Source organism: Mus caroli, chromosome 15 (assembly GCF_900094665.2).
Source record: "Mus caroli chromosome 15, CAROLI_EIJ_v1.1, whole genome shotgun sequence".
In the NCBI taxonomy this organism is placed as follows: domain Eukaryota; kingdom Metazoa; phylum Chordata; class Mammalia; order Rodentia; family Muridae; genus Mus; species Mus caroli.
In genome coordinates, this window is record NC_034584.1 from 25,482,935 (window position 1) to 25,494,140 (window position 11,206).

The following is an 11,206-nucleotide window of genomic DNA, read 5'->3' on the forward strand; positions in this document are numbered from 1 at the left end:
TGCATGTTAATCTATGTATCTATGTAGGCGCAATCCTCCCATGTGTGAAAGTCACAAGACATTTACGAGACTCAGGCTCAGAGCTACATGCCTTTTTCTGCTAAGCCATCTTGCTGGCCTAGATGTCACTTCTTAATAATATTTCTTCTATCTTCATGAATCTTCATTTCATAGGGATTTTTTGTTTGGGTATAATTTTTAGATGGAATTCCTTTAGTAAGTATAACCCTGACGTTTCCAAATCTCTGTTAAGTTTAGAGAAGAGCTTTAAAAGAGATTCTTCAAATAGCTTTTATGTCTACAATACATATCTACTGTGTTAAATTACACCTGAATTCCCATTGATCCTGAATACAGAAATCTGGACTCATTTATCTTATTTAGAAGACTTAAGCACAATCTATATTGTGACTTCACAGCCAGATATGTAAAGCTATTTGTGTAGCATGTTCCTCTGACTTTTTTTTTATTGGATATTTTCTTCATTTCCATTTCAAATGTTATCCCCTTTCCTTGTTTCCCCTCTGAAAACCCCCTCAACCTATCTCCTTCCCCCACTCGCTGCTCACCAACCCAGCTACTCCAACTTCTTGGCCCTGGCATTCCCCTACACTGGGGCATAGAGCCTTCACAGAACCAAGGGCCTCTCCTCCTATTGATGTCCAACTAGGCCATCCTCTGCTACATATGCAGCTGGAGCCCTGAGTCCTACCATGTGTACTCTTTGGTTGGTGGTTTAGTCCCTGGGAGCTCTGGGGGAACTGGTTAGTTCATGTTATTGTTCTTCCTATGGGGCTGCAAACCCCTTCATCTCCTTGGGTTCTTTCTCTAGCTCCTTCATTGGGGACTATATGTTCAGTCCAATGGATGGCTATGAGCATCCACTTCTGTATTTGGCTTAGCCAGACATTTTATTTTACCATCAGCCCAAGGAGTTATCCATTTGGGCGACTGTGGTTTGGCTTAGAGTAAGGCTGGGGCTTGGGTAGGAAGACTGTTGTCATTTGTCCATTACAACATTGAGCGTGAATGTGAGTGCTGACACCTTACCTCTAACGAGCGGGTACTCATTGCTCACTTGGTGGACTTCTTTTTCCACTGGCCAGGTCCTGTTTGCACTACTTTACTGTAGCTCTATACAGCTTCCTTCACATATCTGTTTGCGGTTGTCATTGCTACAAACTTTAATGTCAATTTTAGACATACCTGATCTATATCATTTCTACATTTTATAACAGATTTGATGTTAAAGAACTGTGTAAATTAGCAACCAGCCCATCAAAATGTAAATGTTTCCATCCCTCAATGGTGCCCCACCCATGTAGACTTGGACTTCCATCAGCCCTTACATCTTTTAATAAATGCATGTCCGTTGGACACTCAGGATTCTGTGAGGCAAAGGTATCTTCATTTTCTGGCACAGGATTTGAGATCATTCTCTATAGGTACAAAGAATGTGTACAGTTTGAAAATATAGGTGAATTCAGTGCTTCTTGAAAATCGACTCTGTCATGAGTTACAATGTGTAAGGAGTGATTGAATTAGCCCTGAGGGTTCGAATTTTATCATTCTCAAAATGACAGTTTACACCAATAGAACAAGTGCATGAAATATGTAGAAGATAGAAGAGGCCAGGGGTCTGGAGAGTAGGCTCAGAGTTAAGAAGCTGGCTGCTCTCAGAGATGACCTGGGTTTGGTTCCCAGCACCTACAAGATGGTTCACCACCTTCCTGTAACTTCAGTTTCAGACATCATATGCCCTTCTCTGGCTTCTATGGGCACCAGTTATATGAAGTACTCATACATATGTACATACACACATACATACATGCAGGCAGACAAAATTTACAGAGAATCACAATTAGTCTCTAAAAAAATAAATGCAAGATACAATAACAAGCATAAAGAAAAATGTCTAGAATGGAAATTCTGTGCTGTTAGCAATTATCACAGCCATACTTGATTATACATTCAAATAATTATGCATATTCTTATAGGATTTCCCTGGATCAGTGAATAAGTGTGACTTTCATTGATTTGCAGTGAAGAGTGAAAAATTGTAGCTTCATTCTAGAGTCCTGGTGATTTTTAGTTAAAATAAAATAATAAAACCCTTGTTCCAAAATCGATGTGGACTATTTTAGAAAGAGGATGCTGGTGTGGAAGTTACAGGAAGGTGCCATGTGGGGGGTGAGTGGATGTACATTTTAGTTTATGAAAAACCCAGCTAAGGGCAGAAATAATTGAATTCATTTTTATAATGAGTGGAGGGGGAGAGGGTTAATTTTATAAAAAGAAAAATGAACTGAGATCACTTTCAGAGTGTGGAATTGTTTCCTGGTCTGGTAGATGAGGCAGAACTTAATATTTCTATCTCTTCTGGAAAAATATAGTTCATAAAAATGTAACTGTGTAGGTGCTGTGTTATTGGTGGTGGTGGTGCTGCTGCTGGTTGTGTGCATATGTGTCCTGTGTGTGTGTGTGTGTGTGTGTGTGTGTGTGTGTGTGTGTGTGTGAGAGAGAGAGAGAGATCCTATAGAATAGTGGTAATTTGGAATCTTTTGTAACCCATAAACGGGAAACTGTGTAGCATTAACTTATCATGGAAATTTGTTCTGTGACGTGTGTGCAATTTTTCAGTTACTGTAGGGTGTTGGCATTTTATGATCATACTCCCCAGTGCAAAAAGGCAGTTTGATCCTAAGCCCAATCAATCCCCTTGTCATAAAGCAGGGTCTCACTCAGCACTGATTCTCATGTGCTGAAATGTGGTCTGACCCAAAGCAAGGAGCCTTCTGTTTCCTGACCATTAATAAAATGTTCAACATCACAGTCGCTTTCTGTACCCAAACTGTTCACAAGCTCAGTTGTGTGACTTGCTTGGATCCCTACCCTTGAAAACCCCAGTGGTTTTTTTTTTCTTTATATTAAATTCACTGCTAATGTCGTGGTCCCTGACAGTGACATAGAACATGGGCCATTGTAGGAGAAACAAATCTGTTCTTGAGGAGAGAATATGGAGTAGGGCACCTAGAAAACAAGATGAGCCATGTCATGTCAGCTAAGGATTGTTTCTCAGCTAGCCCTTTTATGAAAGGATCCATCTTCAAACTGACTTCTTAACAAGAGTTTAGATTTACAGTATCTTCTGCTTAACCTGCCCGCAAAAGAGGAGAAGAATAACAGGAATTACAAATGAGGCAAGGAAAGAAAGAATTAGATGAATATAGAATTTCAGATTCCTGCCCCTCAATTGCTACTGTAACCTTAACAACACACTTTCAGAAAGGACATGACCCACTGCACTTAAAGCGTCTGTCTTTAAGTTCAACCTGCATTGGGATATACACACTTTACTGATTTAGTTCTCCCTGTTTATTTTGCCTCTTTAGAAGATAAACCGCACATAGGGATCTTTGACCCTTCTGATTGTTCACAGGCAGTTCTTCCATGAGATGAGGCGCTTAGTGGTCACTCCATGGTGTGTTCCTCTGAATTGATTCATTGCATGATGGTAGCAAAACTTGAAGTTTATGGGAAATGACATTTTAGAAAAATACTTTAAAGAGCATTATATATGAAAATGCATATTTTTTCTTTCCTGCTGGCATGTCTAACCCAAGATGTCCATGTTCTCTTCAGTCGAGGATAAATGCCCTGTTGGTGTAGTGTGCTAGAGTCTTGCTAGCCAGATCCTCACAGTATCAACACGGGAAATGCATGGCCATTGTTGGGCTTTACTTTAAATTTCAAAGTGAAAAATAGATTATAAAGTTAATTCCTTTTTGTCATCACATTATTGAAATCCAGTGGCAAAAGGAAGGAAGGAAGGAAGGGAGGGAGGGGAGGACGGAGGAAGGGAGGGAGGGAGGGAGGAAGGAAGGATGAACCCAGGAAATATTGGAAATGTGTAGATATAGATTTGCACTGCACAAAACAGGCACGTATAAAGCCTTTGAAACCTCTTGGGTTATTCATGGGTCCTTCAGATGCAGATGAGCACTATCTGTGTTTGGACAGTGTTTGATGAAGACCTGTAAAATTTCAACCCAAGATACATAAGTCATGTCAGATATGAACATTCCATCTGGGAAATCAGGATGGTCAGAAACAGCCTAATCCCACCTGCAGCCTCAATGTCCCTATCTCCAGTAACCTGGAATTGATGTTGTAAGACCCTAAAGCAGAACTGAAGTAACCTTTCTGAACTTAATAGTGTCTACCCAGTTCTTTATGAGACAGGCTGTGTTTCTAAGACGAGAGCAGGATGCTTTAGTTGGGAAGGCTATGAGCAGGCTGAGCTCGGCAGAAAGTTATATGAGGAGGTTTGAATGATGTGTGCTATGACTTAGTCTCATATAGACCCCAAATCTAGTGGCCCGCTAAGAAGCCAAGGCAGTATGTGTTGGCTAACTGTAAGATTCATGTAACTTTAGAATATTGGTTTTTAAATACAAACCTTTTGTTGTTAATTAATTTCATTTCCTAAGGCTTACATTATCATGAACATATATGACATTATACACATCGAATTGCATTTCAGATGATCTGTACAAAATATAACAATATTGTTTAACAAGTATCTTTTATGTCATATAACATAATGCTTGCCTTTCATTAAAAATGGTTTTCTCGGTGGTAAAATGAAGTGTTGAGTAGTCTACTCAGATTTTAAGCTTTCATTTAAGGTGATATGACAATACTGAATTAACTAACTTAAGTGGTGTGTTGCATTTCATTTTAATCAGTGGAATACCTGTATATAAATGCACATGCACACACACAGGCACACCAACAATTTGATTGGTTTCCAAATGACTCTTGTCTCATAATCAGCATTAGAAGCAAAATTGTTTTTCAAGTTAATGATTTTTCTGACATGACACAATTGATGTAATTGCAAATCATGTTTTATAGTGAGTAGAAAATATGCTCATTTTTAATTTATAAATCAACATTTGTTAAAAGTAGTAATCCACATTAAAACATTTAATTCAATGCACATTTAATTTTCAAAACATTGCTTCTGGCAAAGGTTTGACATTTACTTACAATTATAAGATTGATTTTCAGGATTAAGCTGAAAACATTAATTTGCTATAGCAAATCCTTGATAAAAATATGAACACCATCCCAAACCTCATACCCATTTTTAATGAAGGCCTTTCTCCTTTGTCAAAGACAGTGTCATAGTTACACTTAATTGCTATTTAAGCTTATGTCCTAATCACAGCAACTTAACTTAAATTAACACGATGGCTCAAATGGCAGCATTAGTAATGCTCTAGAAACATACTTAACACTATGGAAAATTGACTCCGTAGGCACTGGAAATGGGTGGCCTTACATATTAAGGAAGAAAGGCTAGATGTGGTGATACAAACCTGGAATGCTAATACTTGGGAGGTAGTGGCCCGATAATCAGGAATTCATTGCCATCATTGGCTACATGAGTTTGAGGTCAGCTTCACTACAAGTGACCCTCTTTTGAAACAAATGAAACCCAACAGATATTAAGAAATACGAAGTACAGAGTGGATACATGCTATCTTATATGTAAATTCTTATACTTTGAATACCATGTTGGTCAGGGGACAAGGGCTTCTCACTATGTACAGTATAAAGAACTGTCAGATTTGATATTCTTGTTTAGGCATCAACACTTTCTTCAGCACATTTCCTACATGATTAAGAAGAATATTTACATTTGGAATGCAGCGTGAGATTTCCTCAAATGAAAAGTACTGCAGGCTGTCCCTCTTATTACAGTATTGTTTTGACTGCAGGCCATAATTACCATCTCCTTGATCCACCCATTCACTGAATCATTATCATTTGTTCATTTGACAAGATACCATTATGTGCACCTCACCCAACTGTGAGACATCTATAAACTGAGAATCATCACTATGTCCTGACAGACAAAGAGCTTCAGGCCCTCTGTATGTCTGGTGATTAAATACTATTTGGGGTCAATTAGAAAGTTATACTGGATATCTTGAGTACCATGACAGTCCCTGGCTCAGTCACTCTCTTTGCTGGCATGATAGCCACGTTTCTAAACTGGCTCATTTATTTGTGAGGTTTGTGCTTACGAGCTTCCGATCATGGCACGTAGATTGCTCATTAAATCTGGATCATGCATCTGTACTTTTAAATGGGCACTTCGGGCCTACATATTCTAAATAGTGATTATTCAGCTTTGCACCGCTTCACTGCTACACACATTCGATTTTAGAACGTTGGACTTCAGAACACATTCAGAAGTCATGTGTGTGTGTGTGTGTGTGTGTGTGTATGCATATGTGTGTGTATGTGTGTGTATGTATATGTATATATGTGTGTATGTATGTGTATGTGTGCATGTTTGTGTGTGTATATGTGTGTGTATGTTTGTGTGTGTATGTGTGTGTTGATGTTTGTGTGTGTGTGTGTGTATGTGCACACGTACACTCTGGTGCTGTGTATCACTTACCATCATTAATAGAATGGTCTGCTGGCATTAGTGAATACACATTTAGAATGTGATGATGTTTCACTATCCCAAGAGGCATTAAAATAAGGTAGCCACCATCAAAAACTAGATTATGAGAGCATCCAGTCTCCTCATTGGTATCCGAGAGACCCATGTTTCCACACATGTCACAACCATTTACAGTTCGGTATAGTGTTTAATGTATCTCTTCAGTGAATTACAGTCCAAGAACCCCTTTTCTCATTATTTCTAGCCACAGGAATAATCGTAACAGCTTTTCTTCTGAGTGCATTTCTGCTATCAGTGGTTCAAGTATGTCTATCAGTATCTTCTTGGCTCTTTTGTTTGTAGTTGTTAATATTCTTAGAGTTGTTGCTGCTGTTCTAATAAGTGTATGCAACATGGTTCCATTGGGATGTCTTCATGCATGCATCCACAATTTATACTCTGTACTGCATTACCTTCTCCTTTTTTTTTTTTAAGCAAAGCATTTCTAACTGAAATAGAATTACATCACTTTCACTCTATTTTTCTATTTCCCCTCCCCCTATTATTTCTCCCTCTTATACCCCAAGGCCATATCTGCTTTCGTATCACATATAAAATGAACATATACATGTTGCTTGTTTTACTTTCTAGTGAACCTCATTAACAGTCTCCATACCAGCTACGCAAATTAATGTCCCCAGGGATGCACAAGGATTCTTCATTCCCTACATCTTACATTTTATTTTGGGTTGATTTTCCTAATAGTAGTTATTTTGTCTGGGACGTGACTGTCAACTAGTATCATCTAGAGTTTTATTTTCTTGAAGGCTAAGTATTTGTGAAAAATATCGACTTGCCGTTTGTATTTTTTTTTTCATTGAGAACTTACTGATCTGGAGACTGTGTGTGGATTTAATTGTTTTTAGTTCTCTGTTGATTTTAGATATGAAAACTCTTTTGGGTGTATAATTGGCGAGGGTGTTTCCCATTCTGTCAGCTGTCATTTCCCTTTGTTTATTGTTTGCTTTTCTGTAGAAAACCTGTTTAATTTAATTCAATCCCTTTTGTAAATACCTGGGGATGATGTTTCCTATATCGTTAGACTTCCTTGCAGGAAATAAACACCCATACCTAAATCTTGATGTGTTTTGCCTATATTTTTCTCTTGTGACTTCAGGATTTCAGATCATACATATAAGTTTTTGATCCATTTTGAATTGATTTTGTACAGAATGAAAGATATAAATCTTGTTAATTGATTTCATATGTCACTTGAGACCTTACTATGAGTTAGATAATGATAATTTTATATTTATACAGAGAACAATAGCACATGGGACCACATGTAATTTCAAGGATTCCTATAGACACATAGAGCATGGAGGTTATAGATGGTGAAATTTAATAGTTCGTCTTGGGCTCAGGAGACAGATCATCAGTTAAGAACACAAGTTGTTTTTCCAGAGGATTTGAGTTCACTTCTAAGCACACATGTGGTGGGTCACAACCGTCTGTAACTTCAGTCTCAAGGAATCCAAAGCCCTCTTCTAGCCTGTGCAAATGCCTAGAACATATGTAGTATTCAGACAGTCATCAATAAAGGATGCACACCTGTACACAAGAAATAAAATGAAATAAAACCGTGGTTATTTCATTTTTTTTTAAAAAAGTAGTTAATTTTACTAAAAAAAAAAGAAAAGAAATGTTCATGACGAGGCACAGAGTAATGTTACCATGGTTAAAGCGAATGCAGAAATTTGCTACATATGTCTAAGGTTTGAGTGACTGTAATTTATATATTTTTTTTCAGTGTCTGGGTCTCTGCTAGAGATCTGGAGAAAAACAGAGGCAGGTGCATCCGAGGTGGTCGACAGACCAGCTGGAAGGAGAGAATTAGAATAGAAACCATGTTGTTGTAACAGACTTCAAGTTCTGGCAGCTATGAATAACACCACTGAACAGTTGGCATGAAACTGTTTGAAGACCCAGAGCTACAGAAAAATCCTGAGAGGAGCTGATTCCAAAAGAAAGAATTCCCTGTGGGAGCTGGGGCTAGTTTGAGTAATAATTGATCTCAGTTCGTGTTTCACAAGGTTGTAATTGCCTGTTTATATCTCCGCACCCTCTCTAGACTGTCAGCGTGGGCAGAGTCTGTCTGTGCTACTGGAGGGGTTGGAGAAGAGGGCGTGTTCTGCTCAGACATCATCTGGCAGGTGGTGGGTGTTCATTAGCTACTTGTCAATATGTGAATGAAATATGGTTAGCTAGGGTCACAACTTCAAATCTGCACATCACGTTTTCGATGTTTGATATTTAATGAGCGTGTCACAATTGGGGCAAGGAAAGGAAGGGCTTTTGGCTCCCAGACCTTTAGGGAGAATCACTTTGGAGGGCCAGGTAAGATTTCCTTTGACCTCACTGCTTAGGAGATCCCACCCAAACTTCCCTATGATACTGCAGTCTGATGCGATTTGCTGACACACAGTCAGTGTGACAGATAGGCTCTTTCCCACGTTTCTTTAGGACTGACAAGGAAACAAGGGTAAAAAACATTGCTGGGAAGAGATCCACATCTTATTCAAACAAAGTAATGAATGATCAAATTAAGTCTGTGGGCTTAGAGATTGGATAACAATGTCTGTTTTAATCTTTGTTAGAGAGTAGAGCAATGTCCTGTATTCCTTTTGGTCCATTGGTATAGCAAGATTTTCCCTGTCCAATTAATTCAGTTATTATACAACAAGAAGCCTGTGATTGGACAGGGGAATGGGAGGTGGAGCTAAGGGTTGAGAGACAGAGAGAAACACAGGAGAAGAGGAGGAGGAGAACGGAGGACAAACAGATTCAGTTTCCCCACGGCTTTAAATAGCCGCCAGTAGCTATAATATTATATAGGGATAGAATAATTGGGATAACTTGTTTAATCTAGGTGGGCAGATTGAATCATCATCAGTTGACTCTGAAATTATTGTGTGGGCATCTTGTGAGTTGAGAATTTATTGATATATAAATCTGACTGATTAATCACAAGCTTCTAGAGTTCTGATTTTCCTGGGTTACTGGGAATTGTGACAGCTAACTGCGAGGTGGGTGGCCATTGCATGGGGCTGGCAAAGCAGTGACCCACCAAAGGAACTTAAAGAGTTGGGTGGAGTCATCTCGGGGCTCCAGGCCAGAGTGTCTGCCAAGCTGGGAACACCCTGCTGGAACCCTGTGGCTCACTGGTGCTCAGCGTAGCGCTGGAACTTGCCGTTCTTTTTAATATTTCCCACAGCACATTGGGCCCTGGGAATGACATGGACAGGAGCGGTCAGTATGCCTCCACTACTGCAGCTAAGCACGTGCACAGACAAAGTTCAGAATGGAAATCCACTATTTTGGAGACGGCCTTACAAGCTTAAATTTGTTATGCTCTTCCAGTTAACAGTTCCTGGGTTATATTAGTACCAGACACATGTTTCCAAGATTGACAGTTAGGGCTGCCACATCTCATACCTTTTACTCCCTACATGTGGTGAAGTAATGCTGAGCAGCATTGGTGACTGGAGAAATAAGGCTCATGTATGTTGATTTAAAACATTTAAAAACCAAGAAATATAAAGACTTTGTCAGTAACAAAGCTTCGGAGGCAGATGAAAAGGAAAACTGAATTTTCAGTTATCTAAGTGGGAAGTCAAAAGACAGTATCCAACTGGAAAGCATGAATATCTTTGTTCTTGGTACGTTATGGAGAGATGTGGAGGTAGTGAGTGGAAACCACAGAAACAGAAAACATTTTAAAACCACAAGCCCTGATAGAATCAAAGTTTGAGGGCAGGATAGAATTGATTCTCATCAAAAATTTCTGAATGGTTACTATTTAAATTCATGTGCATATTATTATCATTAGTTAACGTTTACAAGGAGAGAGTATAAGGGTAGTTTCTTAGGCCTTAAGTGCATATTTTGCTATAAGTTAATGTGTATTTATCTGGGGGCTAAAAATGCCAGGGAAGCATGAATAGTATCACCCATGACCTGAGCACATAAAGGTAATTACAATTTGCTCCACTTTCCCCATCCCATCATAGCTTATTTAATAACAGTGGGATGAGAGGAGTGACCTCCTCTTTGTGTAGGAGAGCATCTTAATGATGAAATGCAGAGTCAGAGTGGCAGGTAATGCTTGTGTTCATGATGTTAGAGATGCCTCTAAGTAGTTTATGAGCACATTCTCCCAACAACCACTGAGATAAGTGTATTCAGAACATACACACCATGCATACCACACACACACACACACACACACACTTGCTTTTTTAGGTTTATTTCTGTTTTTTTTGTATTTGTTTTGTGTGCTTGTTTTGAGAAAGAGAAAGGGGGAGGGAGGGAGGAAGGCAGAATCTCACACACACACACACACACACACACACACACACACACACACACAGAGACAGAGACAGAGGAGAGACTGGACATGGAATTGGGTGAACGTAGAAGTGGGAGGAGTTGGGGGAGGAGACGCTGTTATCATAATATATTTTATGAAATTATTTTCAAAAATGAAATTAATGTAAAGCTATATATTAGATTGCTGTATAACAGCTGATATTATAATTAAATTATATTAAATTAAGAAATTATACACTCGAGAAAAGCACCGGGGCAGCTAGGGCAGCTACCCACGACCCCCGCCACAGGATTTTGAGACTGCTGGTGAGTGGAACACAGCTTCTGCTCCAGTCCAATCACGCGGGACCTGAG

General features: G+C 39.1%; 1 protein-coding gene across 3 annotated transcripts in view; it reads left to right on the forward strand.

The window, feature by feature from the left end:
• Ctnnd2 (catenin delta 2) overlaps positions 1-11,206 on the forward strand; it is a 793,031-nt gene that overhangs the window by 77,158 nt on the left and 704,667 nt on the right. The gene's annotated exons all lie outside the window — the stretch shown is intronic.